The sequence below is a fragment of the Numida meleagris genome, chromosome 1 (assembly GCF_002078875.1).
Source record: "Numida meleagris isolate 19003 breed g44 Domestic line chromosome 1, NumMel1.0, whole genome shotgun sequence".
Classification (NCBI taxonomy): domain Eukaryota; kingdom Metazoa; phylum Chordata; class Aves; order Galliformes; family Numididae; genus Numida; species Numida meleagris.
The window spans coordinates 43,284,731-43,298,552 of NC_034409.1; positions in this window are offsets into that span (position 1 = coordinate 43,284,731).

A 13,822-nucleotide genomic window follows, 5' to 3' on the forward strand; every position below is an offset into this window, starting at 1 on the left:
TTCCAGATGGCATGCAAGCTCTTGTTCATCATTGGTGAAAATGCATAGCTAATGGTGGCGACTATGTTGAAAAATAGTGTTTTGTAGCTGTAAATTTGCTCAATCAAATAGTGTGCTCATTGTATCTGTTGTATTTATTTCCAGGGAAATAAATAGGAGGTATTACTTTCAGAGTAACCTATGTAGAAGCATTGTTTATAATACAGACAAATAAAGGATCATCTATTATTTTCTTCAACTCAGAAAGAACATGAACAAGAAACATTCCTTGCAGATATAATTTTATTTTCTTCTCCTAATTTATTGATTTAGAGTAATATCCTCAATTTCTTTAGTTTTCTAAGACAAGTCACTTGGAAAATTGTGTTATGCAGAATGGCATGTCCATAAATATTTTTTGAAATTTGAAAGTTCAAAAATGATAAACCTGTCCTGAATCCAGTGAGACAACCAGATCATTCTCTCCTAGAAAACAAGGATATTTTGATGGCATTCCACAAGTACATGCATTTCTGGAGATAACTTTGAAATTAATGTCTCTGTTATTTTGACTGATATTTATATTCAATTGTGTGATTGTAGGTACCTTTGTAAAATATTCCTGCATTATTTTTTTGCACCTTGAACATCAATTCAAAGCTATATATTGGTGCTGTTTCTAAATATCTTTAAGAAATTCATTTAAAAAAAAAATCTTCTCACAATTCAAATATTATAAAGTAGCTATTAGCATTTTAACAATAGAATGTCGTGGTAAATCTGAATTAGATAGAGTATATCTAGCCATATTTAGAGGTATGAAAAAAAGGGGGTTTTAATCATAATTTTGCCTCAAACTTGAATTTACTTTCTATAATTATTTTGATTTTTCTCATTCACTCTCATGTGTGCTACCATCATCTACCTGAGGGGTATTCAAGCTATATGAATCAATTTTCCATTGGTAATAGTCACGAATACAATGATCTGTAGCTCAGTAAATAAGTAGAATACCTTTCAGTGCATCAAGAAAGTCAAGATATTTTGTTGTCAAAACATAACCCTTATTTGTAAAACTCTTTTTAATAATAAATAGTAATAATGTAATAAATAAACATAATAAAATAGTTATATATAATAACAATTAATAATAATTCTGCTTTCAATTCCTATTCTTGATCTTGTTTTCACTGCAAGTTCTAACAGCTATGAGGGACAATCATAACAAAAACTATGTTTTGTTTCTGTTGTGAATGGTGTGGTATACTCTGAAATAATCTGGAACAGATAGCTTCCTTGTAATATATACAAGGCTATCGCGTTTATCTTCCCAAATTTTCAAAATTGATGCTTGTGGGTTTTTTTACTTGTTTTGGAAGAAAAAATCCAGATGAAAGGCAATGTCCTATTTCCATCTCATGTTTCTTCTCCAAAAGCTGAGAAATAAGCCAGTGGAATATAATAAAGTACTCATTCATATTCCTGTACATGGGCTGTAATATTTTATCTCAAATAGTTACAGTTCATTTTGTTTTGTGACCTTATAATTAATAGTGCAGAGCTAAATTAATTTACAAATTCACTACATAGACAATGCAGATTTTTTAATTTTTATTATACACTGAAATTCAGAAACAAAAGTATTTCTTTACATAGCAAATACATAACAAAACCAAAACTGCTTTGAGAAACTGCTGTCTGCATAATTCTGGTTTTGTTTTTCTTTGTTTTGTTTTTAATTTGTCAAGTCTTTTTAAGTTATTCCAAGGCAAAACACAGATAGGTTCTAAATAGTATTAATTTTGCCTTGTGCTGCTTTCTGAAGATAATTTCCATTTATCTATAAGGGTAAATGGTTTAAACTGTACCAATTCAGTGGCTATACAGGGTTCAAGAAAAACATGAAATTAATTTTCGAGCTACACATCAGTTTATTGCATCAAAAAGACTTGAAGTATTGAATTTCAAGGTAATTTTGATCCAAGATATGCTAAGCTATCATGTGAAGCTACTTAGCGTGATATAATATGATAAAATTAAATATAACCACTCTGAGCTCAGATGAACCTTCAATTGCATTTAAAGCGTAAAATATTGACTGTATCTTAGCTGCAATTTAGACTGTTTTCTTCAGAGCAGTGTACCTGAAAACTGTCTTGCATGGATTAATTTGAAGTAGGAGTACTTAAAAGTGTAACCTAAACTAGATGTCTGTTCAAATGTCTGAAAACCAGTGGAAAGACCTAACATGCAAGTTTCATCAATTAAAAAGACATTGCCAATTATTCATTTTAATAACTTATGTCCATTTGGCATTTTTTTCCAAACAGATTTTAATTAAAACATTACTTCAGAGATTATACATATTATGACAACAAGAAAGGCTGAGTCTATCCACTGTTCTCCCTTCTGCTCCCTACAAAAAAAGCAGCCAAAAAAAGCTGTTATTTTCCCTACTGATTTGGAGCAATAGAGCTCCATTTTGGTTCTCATGGTTCTTGTGGCCAGAGTTTCAGTCTTCTTCAGCTACTGATTTTTGGGTTAATGATTGGCTTAGCAGACCATAATAAAACCCTGACCAGAAAAGTGGTAGCTGATTTTGGCCTCTGATGAAGTACAGTTTCACAGTAATGGAAGTAAATAAATCATTAACGTGGGGAGTTAGATGGAAGTTAATACTATTTAAGGAACACTAACAGAGAATGGTCGTTGTACTTTTCCAAAAGACTAAAGGCCAGTGATGAAAGAAAGTTTAATTCAATTAATAATGCAATTCTAATTTAAAACACAGTGATACAGTTACCATATATTAAGTCTATCAACAGTAAACATCAATATATTCACTAATACATCTGAGGCATTTTGAAAATACATAAGTAAAATATAAAAGATACATTTAAAGGAATTGTTCCTCGGATCTTTCCCAGTAATGTTGTCTGTCGTCATCACAATACCCTATCTCTACCACACATACTAATATGAACAAGGTGAGTTTAGCAACATGAGATCCACAGAGATGACACCAAGCTGGCAGGAAGTATCAATCTGCCTGGGGATAGGAAGGCCCTACAGAGTGATCTGGACAGGCTGGATAGCTGGGCTGATGCCAATGGGATGAGGCTCAACAAGACCAAGTGCTAGGTCCTGCACTTTGACCAAAACAACCCCAGGGAATGCTACAGGCTTGTGGCAGAGTGGCTGGAAGACTGCGTAGAGGAAACGGAGCTGGGGGTATCACGTGACATTTGGCTGAACATGAGCCAGCAGCGTGCCCAGGTGGCCAAGAAGGCAAATGGCATCCTGGCTTGTATCAGAAATAGTGTAACCAGCAGGAGCAGGGAAGTGATCATCCCTCTGTACTCAGCACTGGTGAGGCTCACCTCTAGTACTGTGTTCAGTTTCAGGCCCCTCACTACAAAAAAGTCATTGAAGCCCTGGAGCATGTTCAAAGAAGGCAACAAACCTGCTGCAGATCTGGAGCACAAGTCTTATGAGGAGCAGCTGAGGGAACTGGGATTATTTTATCTGGAGAAGAGGAGGCTCAGGGGAGACCTTATTGCTCTCTACAGCTACGTGACAGGGGGTTGTGGTGAGGTTGGAGTCAACTTCTTTTCCCATGTAACTAGCAATAGGACTAGAGGGAATGGCATCAAGTTGCACCAGGGGAAATTCAGGTTGGACATTAGGAAATACTTCTCCAAGAGAGTGGTCAGACACTGGAATGGGCTGCCCAGGGAGGTGGTGCAATCACTGACACTGAAGATGTTCAAGAAACGTTTAGATGTTGTACTGAGGGACACTGTTTAGTGGGAAATATTGGTGATAGGTGGATGGTTGGACTGGATGATCTTGGAGGTCTTTTCCAGCCTTGGTGATTCTATGATTCTATGATTTATTCACAAAAGCTACATTATTCTTGCTGGAGTGACCTTCTCACTCTGACTAAAGATAATGTAAGTTAATTGGATCTTATTTTGTCTTTTTGGTGAGACACTTGACACCACAGACAGCACTTCCAACTATTGACAGTGGGCAACACCTCCTTGTGATACTGCTATTGCATCAAAATATATACAAATTTATTCTTATCCATGTATTGTGCATGCCATGCACAGCTTAGAATCACAGATTTTTACAGTAATGACTCAATTCTGTTTGGATGCATGGGAGAGTATAGTTCTGACACTGTTGCATTCATTTCATGTGCACAATCATGTTTCTCCTAATTAACATATGAACTCATTCTGTTCTTTTCTCTGTGCTTGGATGTCTTCAAAAGAATTATGCTGCTAATCTGTGTCACTCAGTCTAACCTAAATTTTATTGGCACTTAGAAAATCTGTTCTGCTCTTTCCTGGAGAGATGTATGAATCAAGGTCTCCAGAAGAGTGGCAAAGCTACTAACTAGCTCACTAAGAACATGTCTAAAGTCACGACTACCCCGCTGGGTAGTAACCTCCTGAATTGTCACCATTTTTATACAAATTCCCCAAAACAAAATATCATGAAGTCTGAAGGAACAAAAGTAACCACTGAACTCAGCATCTGCCCAATTTACTTTAAAGGATTTGAGTGAAAGACAAAGCACAGCGTACACTGAACAACGTAGTGGGTATAACCTCATCCAAAAATACCTAGATTGTTGGTCAATCATGTATAGGATAAAAAAAAAAAATGCATGGTTCTCCTATTTTGTAAGCTGGATCTTGAGTTGCATAATTTGAGACCAGACAGCACATTTTCTTCTCTTATCAGAGGGGAAAAAAAGCACAAATAAAAGTCAAGTAGAAAAATAATATAAACAACATGTTACCTACACTAGAAGCATCTGAATATGGATTTCAGTTTATAGATAGATGTTTGATATCAAGACATGAATGCCAGTTTTGACCAGCACTATATTTGAAGTAGCTAACAATATATTTATTAATCTGGTTCTTCAAAATCTTGCAGATAATAGTTCTCTTGTATCAATCAAAAAGCAATTTTTTAATAAACAAAAAAAGCAGAAGACAGAGCCTTATAGCTGATTTGTAACAAAAAAAATCAGGCCTCAAGGATGCTTTTCTTTGTTTTAAAGTGGCCTGCACTTTCAGGCAATAAAATTAAATTAAAGTCATGACTATAGACAGTGTTGATTTGTTGGCTGTTCTGACTGACAGCATAAGTTTAATTCCATTACTGAGGCATTTTTTTAGGGACAGAATAGCTACCAACATTTTACAGAAGGCTTACTAATGGAATGTGTTGTGTCACCAATGTCAGTTACTGCTTTTTATAATCCCTGCAATGTGTGATTATTTTGACTGTCTTTAAATTAATAACATGCTGTTTGTCAGCTTGTTGGACCCTCAATTAGCATAAGACACTCACTGAATTTCACTCCTCTTCACTGAAATTATGATACCTTAATTAAAAAGGAAACTTGGCATTATTAGCATCAAGCAATTTTAAAAAGCTGATATATTTTGATTTTTGGAGTCATTTCAGGATTCATGTGTTCTTTGTGGCAACAAATGCATATGCAAATGTAATTTCTTTTGCTTTAAAACTTGTCATACATGCAGATTATGAGTGAAAACCCCTATAAAAGCGCACAAGTTTAGATACAACGTGGGTACTGACTTCAAGAAAATCTTTCTTTTGACATAAATGTTTTAAGTGATATCTGTACAGGTCATAACAATGTCCCGTTTGTTTTTTAAGGCAAGTTCAAGGAGCTGGTATGTTCGTTAACGAAGTGCAATGGCTGCAAACCATCAGTATGCACCAAAATTGAATCCTTTAAATTTATCTTACATGACACATACATAAGACTGTATCTTTAGTTTTTTATGTTTTACAGAATATGCTATTTCTTCCTAGTAAACAAAGAGAACATATAAGCATGTCATTAATACTTTTCATGACTGATTTGGAAGCTTTTGTGCCCCTGTATGTATATCCAATAGCATCAGCAGCTACATCATTTTTGTACAAGACACAGTGCGGAGATTTCTCCATTTCTTTGGGAAAACAGTTTGTTTATTTGTTTGTTTGCTTTTAATGTGGAATAACATAATCAACTTGATCTATGTTTGGATTACACTCTGCTGTAAAAATAACTGAAAGGTGTGCATTCTGTTGGCTAAACTGGGGATAGTTCTTTCCTGCAAGATTTTTATACACACACATCTCTGCAGAGAAGATCCCCAACTTCAAATACCACCTCCAAACAGAGTGCCCAAATAAGCAGAGGTGGGGCTTTGGTTGTCAGGAAGGAGAACAAAATGTTTCAGTCTTTCCCTTGTGTTATCTAGTGATTAATCTGAAAGTTCAGGTTATGTTGTATAAAAGTATGAAAATACTCTATACTATAGAAAAAAATGGCCGTTTGTTGACATGGCAATGCTTAGAAAAAACTGTGAGCATTATATATAGAAATATGCCACTGTTGGACTAGAATCATTCAGTTTAAAAACAAAATAGCTAGAGATCACTGTGTTATTTATGTACATATCTACAAATATGCATTTACAAATAGAAATTTATTCTGATAACTGAATTTGAATAAAGGTGTACAATTTTTTTGTTTGTTTAAAAATAAACACACGAAAATATATAATTTTTTTTTGATTATGCAATACTAATAAAGCATAGAGTAATGGAGTACTGTATCATCTGCTGCAATGCATCATTGGCTACTAAATGCCTTTTCTTCCGAACACAAACTTTTTCCAAACATGCATCTGCTAAATCTTCAAACATAACTTAAAATTACTTGTGTTACCTCCAGTAGTTAATTCACAGTGAGTTGCATTCAGGCATTTATGGAAAAATTATGAGTTTGCTATGGCATCTTATAAATCACCCAGATCATTTGAAAAATTAATAAAGATGATTGCTGCATGTAGAAGGTACCAAACAGCACACATCTTTTAGAAGAGATGCATGTAGTTGTTTTGTGAAAAGGAAGTTGTTTTGTGCTTAGAAAGAGGAAGGAATTTTTTGCTCAGCCAATGAGCCAGATGTGGTTTACAGTGCACCAGAGGAGGCATATCAAGGAAGGTAGCAGATAGTATTTAGAAAGATTAATGGAGCTAACAGCCCTTCGTGTGCTTAAAATGGGAACATGTCTTTACCACAGTCTGTCCCTTTCTCTTCCAAGCAATACAGATTTGTTTTGGTCTTGATTCAGATCATTAAGCCACAGGCTCTGTCACCAAATACGTAAGGATCTGCAGGGCCCCGGAGGACAGTATTTTTCACAAAATTATGTTAACATATTAGAGAACGCTACATGCAGCTAAAATCGAGATTCATGTAAGTTTTTACAAAATTCTCTAGTCTTCTTAATTATCATCTCTCCTGTTTTATTACATTTCAGAAAGCAAATCAAGACAAAACTCTATGCTGTATCAGATTCTTTCTCTTTTCTCAGATTTTTTCAAACTATTTAAAAACTTTGGTCATCTAGCATTTTGAAGCATATTTACATATACTTACTGTACTAAAGTTCTTAAGTATATCACAAAGGCCACTCCTTTGTGGAGAGGTTGCAGCTAAGAATTTATAGCACCAATTGCTGGTTTTCCACAAAGCCCAGGTGTTCCTTCACTGTCCTGAGATATTATCCCTTGATCTTACCTATAAACTTGCTACTGCTACTATGCTATAATCTCCCACAGATCTGCAAAAATGCCAGTAGTATACACACACGAGGGTAATATGCTTTGGAAAGGTACCCAGTGGATCCATCACTCTAACTTATTGGCATTTCAACCTCCAAAAAGGACATGAAGTAATGTGGAATGGATTTACCTTCATTTTATAACCTAAGGGTTTGTGTAATAGTTTACTAGCAGGTTGTTTGAGCTTTTTGCTTACTTGCAGAGAGATAGGTAACTGCCACTTTTTCCTCCTCTTATCACTCTACATATTTTACTTGATTTACCTAATAGTGAAAATTTATATCTTGGTGTCACGGTATTATCTAGGGATCTGCGTACGTGACAAGGGTGACAGGCCCAAAAGAAAAGAAAAGAAAAAAAAAAAAATTGTCGGCGGGTAGGGGCCGGCCCCGAGTGGTCCAGTGGCTAAAGTGGCAGGGAAGCCGTGGACCTACACCCTGGGGAAAACAAAGGGAAGAGGGGAAAGGCAGGGGACTTGTAGTAGGATCTAAAAAAAACAGTAGCACCAATCTGAGGAGGAACAACTAATTTTACTAAATATATCGAAATTGAGGTCAGTAAAATCATAAAAGAGAGAGTTTACAAACTGAGAGTCTTACACAGTAAACTGCAGGAGGACCAAATGCTTCTCCACCAGGCAGGAAGGGAAGAAACCCCACCTCACCCTCTAAGGCAAAGACCCCTGGGGAGTGCATCTCCTCCCCTCCCCCTCAGAGGATCACACACCAAAAAAGGCAGTTTGCAGTAACCAGGGAATTAACTCTTTAACTGCCAGTGCTTTACATGATGTAATGATGTGGAATACCGACAACAAAAATCACAAAACCGTGACACTAGGTGATTAAATCTTCTAGTCTTTGCTCAGGCAAAATTCATGTCAACTTCATTATGGTTATTTAAAAGTTCTGAAATGAAATTCAACATAATATAAATGTACCGGTCTATACATAAATGTTTTTGTTGCATTCCTTCTACATTTAAAAATATAATTATGCTCGTAGTAGGTTTCAGTGGGACTACATATGGAATGATGTGCCATTGGCAGCAAATACAGGTAAAATGCATTTGGAGTTAATCACAGAACCACGGAATCACAGAATTCTTAGAGTTGGAAGGGACCTTTATCAGTCGTCTAGTCTGAAGGAGAAAAAGAGAGCTGAATTATACTTTAAAAAAAAAAATCTCCTATGTGTGAAATAAAGTTTAGGAACTTGATGACATTTAATTTCTTACTGTTTGATATGGTTTGTAAAAAAAGGTGTTACCTAGAAGAAGAAAGCATAGCTGGAATCAGTCATACCTATAGATTGTCAGCTTGTCAAAACTCTGAGTTTGTTGGAAAAGAGAGAATGAGAATAACAGAACTTGCTGACATTGCCATCCCAGTAACTGAAAGAATAAACAGTTTTCTTCATCTTATCTTATTTTGCTGTGTTCCTTACACTTTGTGTTAGAGCTGCTGCCTTGAAAGCAGCCAATCATAATTTTTCCAGGGCACTGTTATAGACACAGCCGCCAAGTACACCGGTTACAGTACTAAAGTTAATTTTGTTTTAGCCAATTTAGGAATGCTGCCAGACTAGATTAGACCATTTATCCATTTAATCTGGCAGCATGCTTGTAGCAAAGGGCATTATCTATTGAAGTAAAGAATAGTCTCATTTTGCAAAAAGCCAAGTGTAAATTACTACATTTACATGGGAAACAGTTCTTCCATTACCAACACAGTGACTATCCTCTGTCAAAAAGAATGAGATTTTAATATCTTCCTCACAAGCTTTGTAGATTTTCATCGAGAAAAACAAATGTAAGTTCATTATTTGATATAATATGTAGTCAAAACAAATTTCATCATTTGAAACTATGAAAGTAAAAATTATGTTAACGGCAGAAACATCAATTCTAGCTACTCCCATTTCTGAAGTGGGTGGACTGGCATCTACTGTGGTTTTATTATCCTATAAATAAGAAAAAGTGAACTTGTAAAATTATGCTGGTTAGATTTGAACAGGTTTGTAAGAGAGAATCCCCTAAGATACATGGAATATATATTTTTCTGAGTATAGAACCTTCATATTTTATGTTTGAGGTAAAACATCTGATTGTCTAAGGCATAAAAAATTACACCAGTTAAATCATTAAAAAATATATAACCTATTTTTTGGCCAAAGAAAAACTGAGGATTTCCCCTAAAACATGTATGACTACCTAATAATCAATAAATTGCAAGCTTTCTTTAAATTAATGCTGATAATGTGTTTTATTATAATGTAAAAAAATATTCTTTTACAATATTTTCACATTCTGTTATCACTTTGGGTATTTCCATACAGACATTAAAATGTCTGACACAGTGGACATGATGTAAAATACTGGAAGAATATCTCGAATGCATTGTATTTCTATAATTGTTCCTGTCAACTTTTAAAATTGTAAAACTTGTGAAAGATAGATATGGCTTTACCTGACAGCTTCATATCATTATAATGATCCTAAAGAAATATCTTGAGTTTTTCTCTGCCCTGTTATCAACCTATGCCAAACTTCTCTTTGACTTTTTCTTTTTAGCTATCTTTCTCCTTATTGAACTACTTCATCATATTTTTTACTGCATTTAGGAAGTTAACCTTCACTGTTTTTAATTATTTTGCAGAGAAGTACAGTATTTAAAGTAATGTGCGTAATCACAACACTCACTTATTTTAAAGGATTTTACAAGTGTAATTGAACTTTTGAACTCACATTCTGGATATTTGCAAATACATTACCAAAGTAATTTGGCTTTACAAAAAGCTACCAGCAGTATTCAAAAAGTAAAAAATTACTGTAATAGCCTGACCACTTTTAGGATCAAAATTTGTAGGAAAAACTAGGATGTCTGTCTCACAGCTTCTTGCTGTTTTCTTTCTTTTCAGGGCTCCTAATACTTTTCAGTTCTTTTCTGATAGACAGCTTGCTTCTCATTTCTATGCTCGCCAAGTCAGAATGACACTTTTTCATAAACTGGAGATTTAAACTCCATTATTATTCTGCATTAAGCTGCTGCAGCATGCCAGTCAGGCATTACGATTTTTTTCAGTCCAGCTGTGCTGAGCTACAAGCAGATATGAAGTAATTGACCTTGATATTCACTGAATTGTACAATGCTTTGCTACCTACTGTTTTGTGCCACTCACTTCACTTCATGTGTCTTCACAAGTCGTGACCTTTATGGTGGATATTACTCTCCAACATAGACAAAAACCACCTTTACAAAAGTAAAACATTAACTATGATCAGCACAGCATTTTGTCAACAGAGAGGCCAAGCAGATCTGCTACACTAAGATTAGAGATTCCAGATGAGAATCTTCCAACAGGGGCACAGAAAAAAAAGAATTGCTTTCATGAAAATAAACACTTGAAAATCTCCAGTGGATTAGTTAATCTTTCCTATTCTTTCAGAAGGACATGGTGTTTTCTTTTGTAGTTGGTAAAAACTAGGCACATTGAATTTACCACTTATAATGAAAGATAAAAATAAAAAAGAACACAGAAAAACATAGAAGCAGTTCCATTGGATAATTCTGTAAAATTACCACAGAAACTTAAATTGGCCTTAGAGTATTGCTAATCTCATTCAATAATACACTCAAAAAAAAAAAAATATTAAATAAACCCAGAAATTTACTATGCATTTTAATTCTACCAGATGGAATAACACCAGGAACTAAAAAGGAAATACTTTTCTCCTTAATTTCCTGACAGCTGCAATATGACATAAAGTATCAACAGATAATCTTTCAGAAGATACATCTTTAATTTTCAAACTTACATGCGTTGCACACTGTACATCTGTGTGCAGGTGTTCCAGTGCTGTGCAAAGGGCTGCAGAGGCCTGGGAGATGTTTTCACTTCTTATTTCTCACCATTCTTCTCTATTTTAATTGGCAATCGATGAAGTTAATTTTCTACAAGTCACATCTGTTTTGCCTGTTGATGGTAACTGGTGAGTGATCTCCACATGTTTATCTCAATCCATGAGGTTTCTCATAGTATTTGCTCCCCTGTTATGCTGATTTAGAGGGGATAAAGGAGTAGCTGAGCAGGCATCTGTCATCTGAAGGACATCCCTGTTTGACCACAGAGTAGACACTACATTACTTGGACAAATAAGTGAGAACAAGCTGCTCATTATTTTAGATAAAATTTCAGTCCACAACTGGATGTAAAAATGCCTCCCTCTCAAAGATAACTGAAAGTATGATAAATAAATAGCCTTCTATTTTTAGGTTGATCTTACTCTTAGTATTTTTCATATATTTTTCCATCTTTATTGTACTATTTGTGCATTCAGTATATAAAAATGAGACAAAGAACTCTCTACAGCTCAATCTTTTTTTTCACTTTCCGTATCCTTTCTAGTTTCTAATGTTCTTTTCTCTAATCCTTACGCATTTGGATAGTCTTTATGACTTAGTTTCATCTTATTTTTAGACCATAATGTTCCTGATATTTTTTCTTTCTCTTTTTCTCAAAGAATAGAGAGAAATACATTCTCTTTTGCAAGAAAAGAGAGAAAATAGCTATATGACTTTCAGAGGACTCTTCTAACTGCAACCATTTATTTTGTGGTTCTAATCTCCCAGGAGGCTGGACAACGAAGGTAGAGTATTTATTCAATCAACAATGAGTGAACCATTAGGTTTGTTACAATACGACTACCACCTATTCATTATAGAAAGCATAGTCAAATATGTTTCTTCTCAAAGCCTTATTCAGAGTAGCAGAAAAACTATAGTTATAGATTTTCCCAAAACAACATTCTAGTGGGGATTCCTTGAAATGGGACAATATTGTCAATCACGTATGAATAGCCAATCAATTAGAACTAAAACTAGTCCATTTAAACTACTGAAATAAATGTGGAGAGGGAACCCATACAAAGTGTGTTATGATATCTGTAGTGACTTGAATAATTTGAATGCTTGTGATTGCTTGATCAAGGTGTAAATGTGTTTTGGAAGAGGAACAAAACTTGTAGAAGTCTCAGAATAATGTGATGCAGTTCATAGTAAAGTGGTTTTAGTCATTCGGAGGCTATTGACTCATCCTAGGTCTCAAGAAAACATTTTTATTTTGAAAACTCTAATATTTAAAAAACAGTATCCTCATAAAGGAGGAAGAAATTTCTTCACTTAACATCACTTAATGTCCCAGTATGAGAAACATTAATTGTCCAGTGTCTTCTTTGATAAATAAGAAGCACTTTTCAGAAAGGCTAAGTTTTTTAAACAATACCTTAAATTTTGGGCTAATCAAAGATATGTTATGATTATTTAGCATTACGTTTCAGTTCATTCAGTTTTAAATGAATTATGAAATATTTAGTTATCAAATCAAATAAACAACAAAGAATACTACTACTTTGAACACACTCACGAGGAGAAAATATTTTTCTGTTTTGTGAATGTAGTTCTATATAAATTTACAATACAAAGAAAAATATCTCTTTTCAAAAAATTTTTTAAAATAATTTCTGAATTTCTGTTCATCACCATTATACAACCAACAAAAATTATTTCGTGGGTAGTAGTTAATTCTACTACACTGAAAATTCAAGATAGATTTATCTTAGTTTCTCATGGTCCATAATTTGTGAAAATATCTATCTTGGAAAATAGAACGCTAAGCATACACATTGCTTTTCATTTAAATAAACTTGAGGGAAAGTCAAACCACAATCATAGTTGAATTTTTTCTATTATTTAGAAAGGAAAAAAAATCAAAAAGAATAAAATGCCTTCCTACAATTGTAAGGTAACTTTTGTAGAAGACATATTGTGAGGTTGCATATGTGTAGTTAAAATAATCTCTTTCAAAAGTGCAGTCATTTGGTTTGATCCCACTGGTCATTGGTTTTAGTTTCCCATATTTCTTCTGACCAAAACTAAGAATGTTCTTCAGGAGGACCACTAGATTTTTGTCTCATGGAAAAATCACAATGAAAGTAATCAAACACAATCACAGTAAAACCTGTGTATAATACAATCATATTTAGGAATACTAGATGCAGATAATAAGACATTTACAAGTTTATGAATAGCAAGAAATTCTTCAAAGTACTCTTAGTTAAAGAATGACTAAGGAATTAACAAGATTATGGTGATGCAGAGGTAACAATAATCTGACATA